This window comes from Euprymna scolopes, chromosome 2, assembly GCF_053919585.1.
Source record: "Euprymna scolopes isolate OS-2025 chromosome 2, ASM5391958v1, whole genome shotgun sequence".
Taxonomy (NCBI): Eukaryota; Metazoa; Mollusca; class Cephalopoda; order Sepiida; family Sepiolidae; genus Euprymna; species Euprymna scolopes.
The window spans coordinates 118,144,942-118,164,440 of record NC_136483.1 but is presented as its reverse complement, the minus strand read 5'-3'; the positions used below and the strand labels follow the sequence as shown (position 1 = coordinate 118,164,440).

General features: G+C 32.8%; 1 protein-coding gene across 2 annotated transcripts in view; it reads left to right on the top strand.

Moving 5' to 3' along the window:
- The window catches only part of LOC145294904 (beta-1,3-galactosyltransferase 5-like), a 367,928-nt gene that overhangs the window by 337,083 nt on the left and 11,346 nt on the right, over positions 1 to 19,499 (top strand). The window lies entirely within an intron of this gene.

The following is a 19,499-nucleotide window of genomic DNA, read 5'->3' as shown; positions in this document are numbered from 1 at the left end:
CCACTTACAAAGTTAGACAGCATGCAACGACGAACAAGAGACAATACTCTCTCTCTCTCTCCCTGTCCCTTCTCCCTCTTTTTCTGTGTCTATCTGTTTTTTTATTTGTCTATCTCTATATCGCTTCCTCTCTCTCCCCCTCTCTCTCTCTCTTTATATATATATATATATATATATATATATATATATATATATATATATATATATATATATATACATACATATAAGTGAATGTGTCTGTGTGTCTGTCTGTGTACATATTTCTACGCAATAACTCTGTCAATTTTTAGTCTACAGACTCGAAAATAGATAAATTTGGGAAAATCTTTGTGGTCGGTTTTCGGCCAGAATTTGGCTGTTAAGCGGTCAAAGTTCAACGATTTGATCTTTGAGAACTCTACCAAACTCCTGCGACAATGTTGGGCTTAAACAGTTGAAATTTTAGATATAGGTTTCTTGGACACGTATCTAACTTAATAATTTGATTTGAGTCCAAAACAATAAATGTTAAAGGGTCATAATAGGGGTCAAAGTTTTAAAAATTGACCGTTTTCTTTTTTTTTTTTTTTTTTTGCTCAGCATACACCTCCAAGCACCCGGGCAACGCCGGGCACCCATGCTAGTATATATATACCTATCTCTCTCTCCCTCTATACACACGCACGCACATATATATATATATATATATATATATATATATATACACACACAACTTTATTAAACATTCCAAAGTCCCAAAAGTATTCACTTAATTCACATTCATATTGTCTTATTGCTGCGTCTTACACATGTTTGATTGAATTGCATATATATACAAGACAAATCATCATAGATTATATGAGTTCTTCAGCAAAAATATGCAGTTATTATTTTCCTTGAATTGAAAAGGATAAGTAATGTTAAAATGAATTAGAAACTTTCAGAAATCATAGGAAAAAAAAACATTACTTATTATTTATGAAAGTTTGCAATTCATTTTAACATTACTTACTTTTTTCATCCAGAGAAAAAAAAATAAATGTATATTTTTTTAATATATGTTCTGAAAGTGCAAATCCATTTATATTTAGCTTAATTAATTGTGACAATTTTATATAATCTTATTGGATGTATACATTCTAAGTAAATATCTGTTTACTAATGTGTAAACTCTGTGCATCGCTTTATTGCAGATTATTAAAATATCAATATTTCACTAAATAAATATTTCACAAAAAATTAAAATTGTCTCATCAAATTGCTGTTTTAAGGTTTGTTATTTCCCAAAGTTTTATTTAAATCCATGCAATATTCACGAAGTTATGGCATTTTATTTATTATCAAGGAATTTATTCTGTCGTTTGCTGTGTTGCAGATCTCTTACAATTAAAAAAAAACAAAAAAAAACAAAACAAAAACGGGCGATTGAAGGCTATCGAAAAGCAAAAGATTGTTGTTAAACTCTCAGGATTGTCTATCAAAGATTTAGCCACAGAGATGGAAAGGTATCCAAGAACCTTGGCTTTTCGTAAACAACCCAACACCAAATCAAGAAAGGATAAGGGCACTAGGAGAAACCTTTAAGATCGTGATATTCGGAAAATTCGTAGGGAAGTCAACCGAAATCCAAACAGCACAAGTGTTTCCATTTTTGCATGAGCTGGAATCGCTTCAAGATCCAGGCAAGCCCGATGCAATGTGTTGAATGAAATGGCAAGGAACATCAAATCTCTTCCAAAGCATCCATTGAGCAAACAACATACGAAAAACAAATGGCCTGGGTACATAATTTCATTAAAATGAATTTTGAACGTGTCCTATTTACGCATGAGGTCCGTGCTACTCTTGATGGTTCGGATGGATAGGCCAAAGTTTGGAACCCGAACGATACTCCGACCTCCTACAGACTTTATCGGCAACAAGGAGGTATTATGTTTTGGGCGGAAATCAATTGGAATTAGTTGGTTTGACCATTCCGTGTTCCAGAGGGTGTAAAGCTTACCAGCAATACGTATACGACCTTTTTGGATAATCATTTGTCGCCATTGCTAGATGACCTATTATTGTCACGTCGCTTTCAGATGATTTTTATGCATGACAATTCTGCTAGAGTGGCTGCAACCGTCCTTGAATTCATGGGTTTGGCTGGAGAAAGTCTCATAACCCAGCCACCGTGTCCTTCAGACCTTAACCCCATTGAACATCTCTGGACAATATTGAAAAGAGGGGTTTATGAGGGAGGAGAGCAATTTACTTCAAATGACGCCCTGTGAAGGAAAATAGTTGATGTCGTCAAAGCCATAAATCCTTTTAAGAGCAAACAATTGACTTCCTTGGTGGACAAAAGATCGTTTAAAGTTATTTTTAAAAAATGGCGGATATATCGATACATAATTCATTTATTTGAGGATATGCTTTTGTTTATTATTCTTTAACAGAAAAATATAATAAAAAAATAAAGTTTTCATAATTACACATGGTATTTTTTATCCTAAAACCATTTTAAGAGACCAGCAATAAAGCGATCAACAGTGGAAATTGCTTGATAAAGAATAAAATGTCATAACTTCGTAAATATTGCATGAATAACTAACTTTAAAGCAGTCCTTTGATGATACAATTTAAATTTTTTGTGATGTATAGTAAGTGAAATATTGATATTTTATTAATTTGCAATAAAGCGATTGATACAGTTTATATATATATATATATATATATATATATATATGTATATAATAGTCCAACCTTTTTTAGCTTGACAATTCCCTATGGTGGTGTGAAACTCGAATCTTCTGTGTAGCTTAATTGTCATGAATACTTTCATTGTTTACTACCTAACTCTACTCAAGTATTGTGCACTGTTGACGTAAATACTGAAAAATCGATACAAAATATAATAAAATATCATATCTACTATCCATCATATCAATCTCAATCACTCTCTCTCCCTTTCTCTCTCTCTCTCTCTCTCTCTCTCTCTCTCTCTCTCTCTCTCAACGGACATTATAACTAACGAATAAATCAAAAACATAAGGATAGGAAATTGCATTCTGACAGGAAATAATCACGGAAGCAACTTATCTATATAGCGACTCCCAATATATATATATATATATATATATATATGTGTGTGTGTGTGTGTGTGTGTGTGTGTGTGTGTGTGCGTGTGTGTGTGTGTGTGTGTGTGTAAAATGGATATAATGATAGTCACGTCGATTTCGACGTATAAGATGTAAGATCCGCCGCAATAACTAAGTTGTTCGGAATTCCACACAGATTATTCGTTTATACCGGTGAAAGCTTATATAAAACTATCCACAGTTTTTGGAACAACTTCTAATCTCAGTCGGCACAATGACTCCCAAAAGACAGAGCAATCAGTAGATCATCAGAATTTCGTGTATATATATATATATATATATATATATATATATATATATATATATATATATATATATATATATATATATATGCGTGCGTGCGTGCGTGCGTGCTTGTATATGCAGTAAAACTTCTTTAATTTGAACTTCCTCTAAAGTTGGACTTCCTCTCATTGGGACTTCCTCTGATTTGAACTTCTTTTAAACCTGGACTTTCTCTAAACTTGAACTGTCTCGTCATTGAAATTGTATTAGCATATTTGATGCGGAGTTGCAGTAAAACTGTTTACATGGTTTGGTCAGATATTGCGCAGAAATGTTAATATTGGTACTATGTAATTAATGTAGATTAGCTAGGTATAATTAATTTACACTAACTGTAATTTTTTTTTTCAGATTGCTATATTTAATATAGTGTAAAACAACCCATCACAGTGGCTTGCAACTCTAAAAGAAAACAATTGACACCGACTTTACTCGAAAAACGTCAAATTATAGACAAATTAGATGCTGGAGTTGAAATAGCGTTATATTGAGAGGATAATAAGATTGGAAGCAGTACACCGTTTTACATCAAAAAGAAAAAGGAGGAAATATTGAAGGCTGCTCCTTTCTCTCCAAATAAAAGAATAAATAAAATCAAAAGAAGGACTCTTTGCAGACCAAAGCAAGTTGAATTCGATCGAATATTGCATGAGTGGTTTGTAGCAAAACGGAGTGAAGATGCAGCAATATCTGGGCCCATGTTAATTGCTAAAGCAAAATCTCTTAAGGAAGAGTTGAATATCGCAGAAGATATGAAATTCAGTGAAGGCTGGCTTAGGAGTTGTAAGAGTAGACATGGTATAAGACAATTAACAATGTCAGACGAACAATGGTCTGCTGATACACACGCAGCATCAAATTATTGGGACAAATTCAAGACGATACTTGCCGATTATGGTTTAACACCAGAGGATGTTTACAACGCTGATGAAAGTGGAGTAAATTGAAAGTGTTACCTACAAAAATATTAGCCGGATCCGAGGAGCAGAAAATAAAAGGATTCAAATTAAATAAAGAAAGACTAACAGTGATGGTATGCGCTAATGCTTTTGGAACTCATAAACTTAAGCTTCTTGTCATCAGCAAATCAAAGTGTCCCCGAGCATTGAAAGGAATTTTGCCAGTATTCTATTATTATTCACGAAATGGATGGAGGAATCAACAGTTGTTTAAGAAATGGTTTTTGCAAGAATTTGTGCCAGTTGTCCAGAGGCGTTTTCTTGAATTAAGTAAACCTGATTCTAAGTGCTTGCTTCTGTTGGACAATTGTAGAGCAAATCCTCCTGAATCAAAACTAGTTTCCTCTTGCGGGAATATTTTTGTGTGCTACTTACCCCCTAATGTGACTTCTCTCATCCAACCTATGGATCAAGGGATTATTTGGAACTTAAAATGTTTCTACAGAAATGATTTCATGATGAATATGATAAATAGTACCGTGAGTATAAGCGATTTTCAGCGCCATTTTACTATCAAAGATGCCATATTTTCTCTCGCAAGTGCATGGAATCAAGTTCGAGCAAGCACATTAACAAAAGCATGGGGTAAATTATGCCCTGCGCCAAAGGCTTTTGAACTGAAAGAATCAGAGAATACATCTGGTCTAGAAAAAATTCTTGAGATCAAACGGTTACCGACCAACCACGCTGTTCTTAAATCACTTAATGCAAATGATATTGAAATGTGGGTGCAAGAAGATGAGAAAATTACTGATCAATATCTTGAAGGCAGTAATGGTGATAAAAATAGCGACAGCTCCTATTCTCTTGACCCTAATATAAATAACCAAGAACACTCTGATGAAGCAATATCATGGGATGATGCAGAAAAGTCTATGGAGACGGTTATGAAATTTCTAGAAAAAAGTCCTTACTTTAGTGAAAACTATGTTTTGCAAGCAATGTCACTCCGAAGAGATATAATCATAAAGAAGCTACAGAAGCAAGAAATTGTAGATTTTCGTGATCGCTTACGGAATACAATGGCAGCGCCCAAGAGCTCAATCGATGAAAATAGAAACTGCAATGAGACTCATTCAATGAATATCTAAAAAAAACAATTCAAAGTTCCCCAAAGAGAAACAATGCGTTTGATGTTTCTTTTTGCCGGCACAAAGAAGGTTGACGCACCGCGATAGAGACGCCCCCAAAATCTGCACCTTTTGACTCGTATAAACCAGCATGTTCCATCGAAGATCAGACAAGGGAGGATGGGGTTCGGTGGTCTCCCTCCTTCTGCAGCCTTGGACTCTGCTATTGGCCAGCATTTGGTTGACAACCCGTGCTGTGCCGATAGATATAAAATAGATTGGTTCGAAGTGCTACATAGAGCGGACTCCAAAAACCATTTAAAGATTTTGGAGGCCGTCTCTATCGCGGTGCGTCAACCTTCTTTGTGCCGGCAAAAAGAAACATCAAACGCATTGTTTCTCTTTGGGGAACTTTGAATTTTTTTCTCCCGCTTTTTTTATTTTTATTTTTTCTCCCTCGTTGTGCCAACATTTTTAATCGTTTTTAAATGTAAATAAATTTAATTAATGTCCCCGTACGTTGGCACATTAAATTAGTTCCCCAATAGAACTCTTTATTTTCGTTACAATATTATTTAGATTGCTATCGATTTACTCCTGACGAGATGATAGCCGAAAGAGCTCTCGAGAAACTTCCGCCGAGTATTTTATTTAAAACTATATACAAATTCTGTACCTCTAAACATTTATATATATATATATATATATATATATATATATATATATATATATATATATATGTATATCTCCGTTCAGTCTCGAAAAACAAAGGATACCCCCTGTAATGGCAGCTGCGCGTGTAATTGTGAGGCAAGGGTTGTGCAATCTCCAACCACATCTCTCCTGAATCGGCACTGCTTGAGTCCAGTGGCAAGGAGAAGTCTAGGACGAGTGGAAGCAATGCCGAGATAAGCGGAGAGTACATACAGCACTTGGAAGTCCAAATTGGACTTAAGTCACCCATTTAGTACTGACCATGTTCAACTTTGCTTAACTTCGGTGTTCCAATATATATATATATATATATATATATATATATATATATATATATATATATGTGTGTGTGTGTGTGTGTGCGCGCGTGTGTGTGCGTGTTTGGAGATATATATATATATATATATACACGCACACATACACGTTATATATATATATAATATTAGTAAAGAACAAACACACACACACACACACACACACACACACACACATATATATATATATATATATATATATATAGTCATCCACATACAGTACTGTTTCGCTGTTTCACAGCTCATCAGTGCGGCTAGACAGGCAACCACCTCAAGCCAGGATTGAAACCCGACTGTCTGTATGGCAGTCAAGGCTCCTAACCATTACGCTATTGGCGGCCGCTGAACAAACCTATATATATAACAGAACAAACCTATATATATATATATATATATATATATATATATATATATATATATATATATACATACATACATACATACATACATACATATATATATATATATATATATATATATATATATATATATATATGTTTGTTCTTTACTAATGGAGTCAGAGATCGCTTCGTAACCGGGTCTGAATCTCCCGACCCGTAGTAATCCTGTCACCCTACACTGATGATTCTTGAAAGTATGAAACTCTAGTGTCTATAAGTATCAAAAGCTTATTATTGTAGTAATTATGTCCGCCTCTTTAAGAAACTCGGTTCTTATTGATGAGCACTTTAAAGTTGAAATACAAAGTCGGTTACCTAAGTTTGCATATGTAGATTATGATGTTCTGATCATTAGATCACTATAGCCGGATGTTACAACATTTGAAAAATAATGTTAAAATTTCAACGATATTTCTCGCGGTTGAAATTGGCCGTGAGGTTTTTTCCTTGCTAATCGAGTCAGAGATGGCTTCATTGCCGGCTTCAAATCTGCCAGTAGTATTCGTGTCACCCTCTTTCATTTCCTTAATTGTCTCATAATGACAGCCTCTAAGGTTTTTCTTGTGTTCAGCGAATAACCAAAAGTCATATAGGAGCGAGGTCTGGACTATAGCAAGGGTTAGAAACTGTCTTGATACCCATCTTGGTTAAATAGTTGGTGACAAGGATGGAGCACTCTTCGGACAAACTTCAAGCAAATCTTCCACATCTTCAGTTCCTCGTGAATAATTGTATTTACAGTTCCCACACTGACATAAAACTGTGCACTTATTGTCTCTATAGACACACGACGGTCTTTATCCATAAAATTATTTATTTGGCCAGTCCTCTCCAGTGTTCTGACTTACTTCCTCCTCCCACATCTCTAATCATCCCTCACAGATTTCCTGCCTTCCATGAATCTCTTATGCTACTAAAAAACTTATGCTTGTTTCATGCAAGATAGTCTAAAAGCAGTCTAAAGCATTCCATACGTTTCTGTGGCATTTTTCCATGTGGTAAAACAGAATCTTATTGCATATCCTTCTTCTAAAGTGTCCTCATGTTCAAATTTCATTTTTGAAATTCGCCAGCTGTGATAATAAGGCTTGAGTATCTCTAATTCCTTCTGTGGCTGTTCATTTGAACCTCAGATCATAAAAATTGGTCAGTCACTTCATAAGATGTATAGCAATAACATACTGAATTGTCAAATGTCTACGACAATTTTAAATGTCTACACAAAAAAGGTCTGGAAACGTATTGAAAGTACCTAGTGTGTGTGTGTGTGTATATATATATATATACATACATATATATATATATATATATATATATATATATATATATATTACAAAAAATTCACCACTTATCAAGGCCCGAAGGCCACTCGAGGATAAGGGTTATTGCGTGTATAGTAATCAATGGCATAATATCGTAGTAATCGCTAGTAATGGAAATCTGATAAAGTGTCTTACTTAAGGGGGCAGTTCATCAGGAACGTGTTCATGTTGTACTTGAAGATATCCAAGTTGTAGTCAGAAGAGAGTTCCACAGGCGCTCACTTCTAAGAAAGAAGCTTTGTTCATGGAATGTACGTTTTCATTTAGGCACAGATAAAGAGTTGGGAAAACTACTGACATTGGTTTCAGCTAGATGGGTGTTTTTCGTGCAAGATTGGCGAGAGGGGACCAGAGATTGGAGTTCAGACGAGCACTTGCCATGGAAATAATGATAAAATAACGACAGGCTTGCAATGTCCCTTCTATGGGAGAGAGGTTGCAGGGAAGAGAAAAGGGCGTCCCCACTAGGCTACCAAGTCTATTTTGTACTCTGTCAAGGCAGGATAAGCTGTTTTTAGCAGCTCCTTCCCAGATATGGCAGCAGTACTCCATCCTTGGACGTACTTGGCTTTTACATAGATAGAGAATTGCATCAGTAGTGAGATATCTTCTGGAGCGGTAGAAGGATCCCATCATTTTTCCAGCGACCTTGGCAACAGATTTGATGTACGTGTTCCATTTCAGGAGTAAAGGTCAGTCCCAGAAGCTTGTCAAAACATGGAGCCTGCCCAAGACGAGAGCCACCCATTTCAATTGCTGCCAGATGGGGATCAGATCGTTGATGATGTAAAAATAGAAGCTTGGTTTTAGATGCATTACAAGTAACCAATCACCTCTTCCCCCATTGTACCGCGCGCTCAAGATCAGAGGAGAGAGAATCAGAGAGAACTTTGCCTTTAATGTGTTGCCATAGATGGTCGTGTCATCAGCATAGATGTCAACGAATGATTTAAGTATGTGTTTTGGGAGATCATTGATGTAGATCAGGAAGACAGTTGAGCTATGGAGACATGTTTGCTGCAAGACTAAAAATTAAGACATAACCTGATAGCTATTACGTTACGCATGCATTGTTGTAATGCTGTAATTCGAACGTCACCTACAAAAATTCAATTTCTGAAATTTTCACACTTTTGTACCGATTTTCTCCGGCTAAAACCGAAATATTACTATAAAATTTCGCATAGCTTCGAATACTCTATATATTAAGCTTCACGTCTGTAGCATAAAAATTAACATAGGAGTTTGGTAGGCACATTTTTAACCAAATATATACGCATACATAAATATATATAGGAAGAGATTTGTGCTTGCTATAACTTTTTTACGCAAATGTTACACAAGTGTAAATCAAGTAGAATATCTGCATGAATATAATTACATGTAATAGTTTACTAAAGATGATCATCCCATAAGAAAACCGAAAACACTTATAGGGAATTAATTAAAACGAATGTTTAAAATAATATGCAAATTAGCCCGTTTTGTTTTTTCTTTTACAGATAAAAGCAATTCCATGACTCATATATAACAAAGTTGTATTTTCTTTTTAAATACATCGAAAAAAGAGGGGTTAATATGAATATCAATACAAAAAAAAACAAATTTATATATATATATATATATATATATATATATATATAATTTTATTTATAAATAAATTTATATATATATATATATATATATATATAATCAGTAAATTCAAGTGTTAGGGTTGGATATGTGATGATCCCGCAGACTTGCGAAATCGTTTACTGAGGAAATGCGCTTAGAACGCTCTATTAGATAGATATATAGATAAGTAGATAGATAGATAGAGAGAGAGAGAGAGAGAGAAAGAGAGAGAGAGAGAATAATTACTGATCAGTGATATCTTTATCTGGCCAATAGGAAAAAAGTGAAAGAGAGAGAGAGAGAGAGAGAGAGAGAACGCGAGAAATGGAGAAAGACATTAAGAGAACGGGAAAGAAAAATAAGAGAGAAATATAAATAAAAAAGGGAGATAGAGAAATAGAAAAAGGGAGAAAGAGTAAAATTGAAGTTATAAATTATTATCATTTTTAGTTATCCTTACACGTTCAACCGCTTCTCATGTGCTTCTAAACAAACTCTCTCTCCTTCTCTCTCTCTCTCTCTCTCTCTCTCTCTCTCTCTCTCTCTCTCTCTCTTTTGATGATGCATGTAACGTCATATCTACTTCGATTACATTCTGACAATCTAAAAAATTTTGACACAGAAATATCAAATTGATCTCAGTTACCATCTCAATGGTTTCTACTTCCTGTTATTCTCAACTAACTAAAGTATATACTAGATGATCTGCCTGTTTAATACTTAACATTTAATCTATAATGGAATTATAAAATTCAATAAAACTAATCCAACTATAAAGGTGCCAACTATATTATATTCCAGGAATTATATATTATTTTAATATGAACGATGATAGATTTTTTAATATTCTTCAGCTATGTCCTACAATTATCGCTTTCGCTTCGTTCAAGTGCATATTATGTTTAGTCTTTAAGTTATGGATGGTCAGTGCATTGTCCTTGTCTTCAACCTTATACGTGAAATTTTTGTGTTCGTAAATGCGTTTTATTTAACGATTACAAAATTCGACTTTCTTTTTTTTATATAAGCTTACAAATAATCAAGGAAAGACCCATTCGAAAATGAGAGTTAATACGACGAAATAATGTGGCTTCCTTCAGTCTTGACAGACTATGGATACCCACTGTAAGGGTGCCTTCGCGTGAAATTTGTGTGGCAAGGGATGTCCAGTCTCAAACCACGTCTCTCCTGAGTAAACATTGTTGCATACCAGTGGCACATGGAAAGAATGCTGTGATGAGGAAATAATAATCAGGCGCAAAATGAGGAACACTATGCACGTACTAACATTGATAAATGCTATGAACTGCTTTCGATTACTCAGTACGAAAATAGGTTGACATTAGATTGGAAGACGACCATGTTGTATCCAGCAAGGAAGCAGTGCCGCAGTAATATGTTCTATATTCGGAAAATACTTGCAAAGTATTTTGTCCATAGAAATACCGCCTGACGCTACCGACACAGAGAGAACATATTTTTGCCGCGTATGAACCATATAACCCTACTTATTTACAATAATCCGTGATTATCTTTCTTTTTTTAATTATTATTATATATCCTTAATAGTGTAAATATTATTTTAATTCCAAAATATTTACAATGTTTTTGACATATTTTTTAATAAAAATGTTTTTTCAAATTTTAGCGTAACAAACCAAATAAAATGCTATTTCAAACTAAAGCGTGACAGATCATTAAAGAAAATGCTATTTCAAACTTGAGTGGAACAGACCAAAGAAAATGCCAAAGACAATACCATTTTACACTTAAGCTTCACAGACCAAAGAAAATGCTATTTCAAAATAAACGTAACAGATCAAGAAAATACTATTCCTAACTTGAGCGATCAAAGAAAACTGCATGTTTAACTAACTTTGAAACTTCTGAAGCGATCCAACCAGTATTGTAATTACATACTCGTAACTATTGTCACAATCGACAATTGTTATACAATTTTTCATAAAATTTGGCAGTATGTTCTTATTTTTAGATTTATTGATAAAAAATACTTAGACGTGACAGACTGACCAACAAGTGAATATTCTCATTAAGATGAAAGAAGGAATCCGAAACGAATATCATCGATTTGTTTCCAGATTAGATAGGAACAAACAAATCGTATCGATTGATCGTCATTAGCCAACGGGTTTTTTCGATAAAATATCGCTTTCTTCTTCTTCTTCTTCTTCTTCTTCTTCTTCTTCTTCTTCTTCTTCTTCTTCTTCTTCTTCTTCTTCTTCTTCTTCTTAATCAGTTCGTGTCATTAATTTCTAAAAATTTGAATTTCGATATTTTCATGAATTGCTTTTATCTTATCGGTAACGTAAAAAGCCTATACATACACATTTCCTTATATACACTGCGCGCCAAATTAAAGAAAACAAAACTTTTTTTGTGGTGATGATTCATATCAACGGCAATCATATATACATGCGATCATATATGCATATACTGGATTATTACTTAGCACTCATACCTATTACACTACAGGTTCTTGAATAAAAACAGAACAGATACTATAGTACCTCACCCCTCGAATTCAACATTGAAAGATAATAGTAAAATAGTAAACTTAATCGTGAATAAAAAGGTAGTACAATAGTACGATTGACATTAGTAATATATCATAGTTTCGACTTGATACCGGCAGACTAAATATATAATAAAATGACTGCAGAAATTCCCCTCTGCAATAAAAGATGCCACATACAAATTCAGTATATCAAGGCTAATAGCCACTATCTTATGCAGTTTTTGACCACCATTTCAGACACATTCAGTCGTGATAATAAAATGCTACATTGCATCCTACTAGCAACACCATCACGATCCCAACATCTTTAGAGGAAGGAATCCCAATTTTTCTCTCTAAATATTTAGTCCTACAACTGCTACTAGTTGTCAATAACAGGAATTCAACATGCTCCACAGATTTTGTAATTACACCGACTGTAATTGGCTAATGCATACATAGACCTATCATAATCTTTCCAATTCAGAAATAATAAAACCTCCTTTGTCAAAGCCCGTCTATTTTGATTGGCTGCGCTCTGAAAATTTACATATTCTGGATGACAGTTCTTCGCTTTATAAACGAACGCTTACAACCTTAAACTATGGCGTCACTAAGAAACATATTAGTTCGCCCGGCGTGTAGTTCATTTAATGCACAGGTCATTACAGGTAAGTAAGATTGAAAAAGGAAAACAGTTAACGAACGTTAAATAACCCGTTTACTTGCTTTCTTTTACAAAGTTTACAACACGTTATCCACGATAACAATATCCTTCAACGAAGCCAACAACGACGTCTTCGTCAAAACAACAAGAAGAAATTTAACAGCACTCTTGCTATCAAGTTTTCTTTTTACCATTAAACACACTACGTGTACATTTCTGATGCTTCGAACAGACGTATTATATATATATATATATATATATATATATATATATATATATATATATATATATATATATATATATATATATATATATATATATATATACATATTGAAGAGTTTGGATCCCAAATATTTTAGTTTTATATATTAAGATTTCTCCTTAAAAAACACGCACACACAAAAATTAAATTACGGAGATGTATTTGTTGTTTTATCTTATTCCATGCGATTGAACAACATTTATAGGTTCTCTTGTATTATAATAATACTGAATATCGCATCTAAAATTGTCGCCGACAAAACGTTATGCTTTCGAGCTGCCAACCAAACAACTTTAAACTACCTAGACTCATTAAATTAATTTTAAATAAATCTCGACGTATACCTCTTGAAGTAGCATTCATTATACGCTCTAACAGAATCAAACAACGTAAGGATTTCTACAATTTATCTTCTTTAATGAGCAAACTTATACTAAACTATCAGAACGTAAATTTAGATCGCGACTAATTATAGTAGACGGCATTTATATAACATGGATAGTAAAAATAAAAAAAAAACTCATTCTATTTCAGTAAAGTATCACACATTTTGAATTCTTATCGCTATAGTTCGTTAAAAAAAGACAAAAGATTCTTTTCACGTCACAAATGTACAAAATCTGTTCAACTATCTTAATTGTATATTATTTCTTCAAATAACTTATCTTGCAGAAATCTTAAAATAAAGACAAAATATTCACGAATATGGAAATAATTTTGTTTTACTTTTTAATATATATACATATATCATACTTTTTACTGTTTAATATATATACATATATCATATTTTTTACTGTTTAATATATATACATATATCATATTTTTTACTGTTTAATATATATACATATATCATATCGTAAAATATGCTTAAGTATAATGTTTCAATTTATGTACATTTCGTATTTATTATTATAGAGCGAATACTTTATTATTATTATTATTATTATTATTATTATTATTACATTGTACCCAATATATTGTAGTCATTTCAAGGGTAATCAAAATGACTTGAGTGCCATCAGCTAGAATCGAAACTAAAACATTTAGCGATTAGCCTCAGACGTTACCTTTTTGGTTGGTATCAGATTGATAAGAAAATATCAATATTTAACCGACTTTAACGTATAAATGCATATTTGTGCATGCATACAAGAGCACTTTAAGTCGACTTGCATCTGCGAAGTTCCAAATTTTACCTTTGGCAGCTACTTTATCACACAAAAACCAAACCGAATAAGTTTCACATGTCTAAATCCACTCTATATTAAGTTTCAAGTTTGTAGACCAAAAATTGAAAGAGGAGTTTGATAGAGGCTGTTTCTCAGACATACAGATATACAGACAGACAAGACCGCACTAATATGTTTATAGTCAGATAGATATATTTAAGTAGGGGTTAAAATAAATCAAGACACCAGCAAATTATATTTTAAGAATACGGAATGTATTGCTGTTAACGAGGAAATATCTATCTTGAATATATAATATTATATATATATATATATATATATATATATATATATATATATATATATATATATACATATATATATATATATTAGTTGGTCAGTTTTTGTTAATCTATGTAGATATGTATATGTATGGTTTATGGATATCTTGTTGCAATAAATTCGGTTACAGACATTAAATGGATCTTCCATACACAAGACGACTTGATCATTGATTTGTCATTCACTGTAATATATATATATATATATATATATATATATATATATATATATATATATATGTGTGTGTGTGTGTGTGTGTGTGTGTGTGTGTGTGTGTGTGTGTGAGAGAGGGAGGGGAGAAGGTGTGTGTGTGTGTGTGTGTGTGTGTATAATGACAGAAGACATCAAAGTCGAGACACTGTTTTTTCGTTCTTTATTTTTATGTCTACGAAAATCTTAATAGTAAAGAAATAAAATCCTTTCATCAATAGTTGTTCTTTGGTTTGTTTACATGCGCGCACCTACGTGTCTGTGTGTATGTGTATGGTAGTGAGTGTGTGTCTGTGTGCCTAGACGATCTCGTGTGTGCGTGCGTGTGATGAACCCCTCTCTTTCATATGCTGTCTTTCTTACACTTCTTGTACAATGTGATCAACTATAATAATCTGAATGTCTTCGTGTGTTATTTCAATTGTATAATATTATGTTGCTTTTAAATGATATCCTTTTTTTTTTTTTTTTTTTTTTTTGTTTGCTTTTACAGACTTACTTCTATAAAATCTCGATCATATCACTATAACATAGCGTGTCCGCTTCGCCCAAAACAAAAGAAATGCTGCTGACAATTTTCGAACAAATCAATCAAGCACTGAAAAAATGGACATTTTTTTATATAACATATTACAATAAAATTTACTTACATTCAAACATCATCAGTTCCGTCTTGCATTTTGTTTTATGAAATTTTTGAGGAGAGATTATTGAAATGTATTTTAATTTATTTGTTTATCTTTGTTATTTTTATTCGCTCTGAATAAGGCATAGTGCCACTTAAGTGTAAGCAGTTACTGTGCTAGATGCCAGATTTATAAGAACAAGCCTGGTAAGCAGTTGGACAGCAAGATTACTTTTTAAATTTCTGCACATACAGTTAGGGAAACAGAAAGCAGGAAGAGAGTTTCAAATGCAAGCGACCCGAAAAAAAGCATATCAGAGTAGAAAATACTTTGACACTTAGGGGCCTTTACACTTAGGGGTTACATTTTGCTGATACTCGCCTGGGTTAAAGTATTTTCGTTTAGGGGTTACAAGTGCAGTAAGTTCAGTGCAGATTCTGTAGAAGTACTTATAAAACAAGCAAAGGGATAATACACCACAGTAATACGATAGGAGCTGTACAACTGCAGAAATATCATAGTTAGATCTCTTTGGACCAACCACAAAAATTAAAACAGTATCTAATTTTACTAAAACTATAATTTTTAATAAATTAAAAAAAAAAAAAAAATAATAATAATAATAATAATAATAATTATATATATATATATATATATATATATATATATATATATATATATATATATATATATATATATTACTCGAGTAGACTTCCGCAAAAATAACATTTTTCGAACCAAATCAATCAGGCAACATTTTTTTTATCGTAATAACATTTATTTGTATTTAAACAATGGACTATTTACAAATTTTAAAAAGTGAAATTTACAGTCGTGTACGGGAATTGAACTCACTTCGTTCAGATGGTGAAGTTATTGTTGCTCTATTCCCATCATAGGATTTCTACAGTAAAGTGGTGGAATTTTGCTGCTAATCTGTCAGTCGTGAGTATTTACATTGGGAAGGTAGATGTGCAATAGGTTCATAGAAGCACATTCCGTGAAAGTACTTGTAAAACAAGCACAATGATGCAATATTGTGGAGATGGAAGCATGGTAAACAGTGAAGGATCATACAGTCTCCTTTTGCAGTCTGTCAAAGAGAAAGAGACTTATGATTGGTGTGATAACGCATGATAGAAATGTATGGTTTATGGATATTTTGTTGCAATAAATTTGATAGAAATATAGGATATAAGCAGGTGCGATAAGTTTTCTAGTACGATAGACGCTTCCATGACATTTGCGGCAGATTCGACAGTTTCTTCTATGTATTTATTTCCATTCGTGCTTTTTTAGCCATTATTGCACTTACCCTTTTATTTAATACTTATTATTTATTGCATCTACCCTTGATGACGTTATGCATTTAAGGATTGAGTATATACCGCTTACCAAATATAATGCAGTATTATTACATACATCTCCTCTAAGATATTGAGTACATTTGGATTCTGAGTATGTCAATGTTTGCAATTTCATATCATACACGTAACAGATTTTATTTATTATCCGTTACAGATCCTTTCACTTCGAATGAAAATGGATTTTAGAAGTAATGGCAAGTTTAATAATAATATTCCAAATTGAGATTTAAAACGTCTACGGAATGCCCATTATATTAAAGATAGCCAACTCTACGTTGCTAACGAGAAGTCGTTACATATAATTAGGCGGACAAAAATAACGGATAAGAGAGAGAGAGAGAGAGAGAGAGAGAGAGAAAGAGAGCGTGTGTGTGTGTGAGAGAGAGAAATAGAGAGCGTGTGTGAGAGAGAGAGAGAAATAGAGAGAGAGTTAATTCAGGAGACATGAATAATGTATCATTGATTGGTCAAATTTCTTTTCTAGAAAGCTATATCTTCTTCGTCAAAAACAGATGGTGTTGCCTTTAGTCTCCCCAGAGGTTAACGAACCAATAATAATTATATATATAAAAAATAGCTTTCGATGATCATTTTGGTTTCTGTATTTGACTGAAAGATGAAAAACATTTTTGAAGAAGTCTGGAAGTAATATCTTTTAATGTATAGTCGTAAAGACGAGACGTGCTTTGTGGATTCGTCAAGCTGAGTTCAAGAACTGTGGCATTTAATGCCACATGTATATATATATATATATATATATATATATATATATATATATATATATATATATTATATATATATATATATATAGAGAGAGAGAGAGAGAAAGAGAAAAAGAGAGAGATCAATAAAGAAAGAAAATGATGATATAAAACTAAATGGACATGAATTTATTTAATAAATGTATACATCAATTGGGGTGTAGGGTAAGTTAAAACTCTTTATACCATGATATTTCAAAGCCTAATGATTCTCATCAAAATATGGTAAGTAACATAATAGGGATGCTACGTCTATCAAATTATATAAAGAGCGAAATAAAATATTGAGGCTGTTTGGGGGAACTAAATTGATTTCTGTGGTATAGGAGGAGTATAGTTTTTATTATATGATGGAAGTAGGTGTATGGCATATCTGTCATAGTGGGTTTAATATATGTGGAAAAATGTGTGATTAGACTATCTGGGAGAATATGAGGTACGTTTATTGAAAGAAGATGCTTGTTTAATCATTCTTTTGCAGCGTGTTGGTGATATCGAATATTGCAAAGATCTTTGTAAATAAACAAATGGAACACTGTTTAGTGGCTAAAATGTTTATATGAAGACATTGAGATATCAGTTGCAAAGTAGTTAGAATCGCCGATTCTTAACTAGATGTTTATAGGTTCAACCTCTGCTTAGGATGGATGCTAGTATTTCTCTCTTCTCTCCCCTCTCTCTCACTTTCTCTCTCTCTATATATATAGAGATAGATAGATAGATAGATGGATAGATAGATAGATAGATAGATAGATGGATAGATAGATAGATAGGTATAGATATAGATAGATATATACATATGTAAACTTTTATATAATTTTCAGTAAAAATTTACATGGTCACGACATAGATAATGCCCACGTTTTGGTCAATTATTGACGTTACTGTGTGACCCAAAGTTTCTGTTTAATGAGAAATATATCCCTTTAATGAAGACAAAAAACTGTCAAAGCTTGAGAGTTTTGTGTCCTCGTTCAAAGACTATGTATCATTGTTTATGTCGTGACCACATAAATTGTTTACTAAAATTAAGTAAAAAATTAGAAAAAGTCTTTTTCTAATTAAGCCGATGACGAAGGTTCTCGTACTGGTTTTCTATGTTTTTACTATTAGGTCCCATTAGGACTTCTCTTTGGGATACTGCACTGCCCAGAAAAAAATGTTATTATTTCAGCTGTTTTGAAGGATTTCCAATCGGATTATATGCATCGTTACGCTGGACTTATTTTGGAATCCATTCTTTCTAAAGAACTATTTTGCATTTCTGATTAACTTGAGAGGATTTTCATGCAAGCTGAAATATTATGCGCAGTTTGTTTTTATATATATTTTTTACATATCCAACATTTTTTTACTTTTTTATTTGGAAATTTATAACTACAATAAATTGCGGTTTCACTTAATGCCTTAACTAGCAAATTCTAGCATTGCTACAAATATAATTTGCTGATTTATTTATGTCCTTTGATGAGAAGAATAGCAAGAATTGCATTCTGTGAAATTCCGCGGAATAAGGACTTTGTAACTTGTTTTTTTTTTTAGTATTCAGTCAAACAATAAATTTGATTGTAAAGTTCAACTCACAGTTTTAATTTTATTTCTCTTATAATAAGCTCTACTCTCTATTGCGTATTGAGATTTTAAAATTCGGTTGGGATTAAATTTTCTATATATAAATACTGTTATTTATATTAGTTTGAAGTTTACCATTGCGTGTATCAGGTAAGCGCTACATCCCTTTGTTTTCATTAATATATGTATATAATGCTTTGATGATGATGA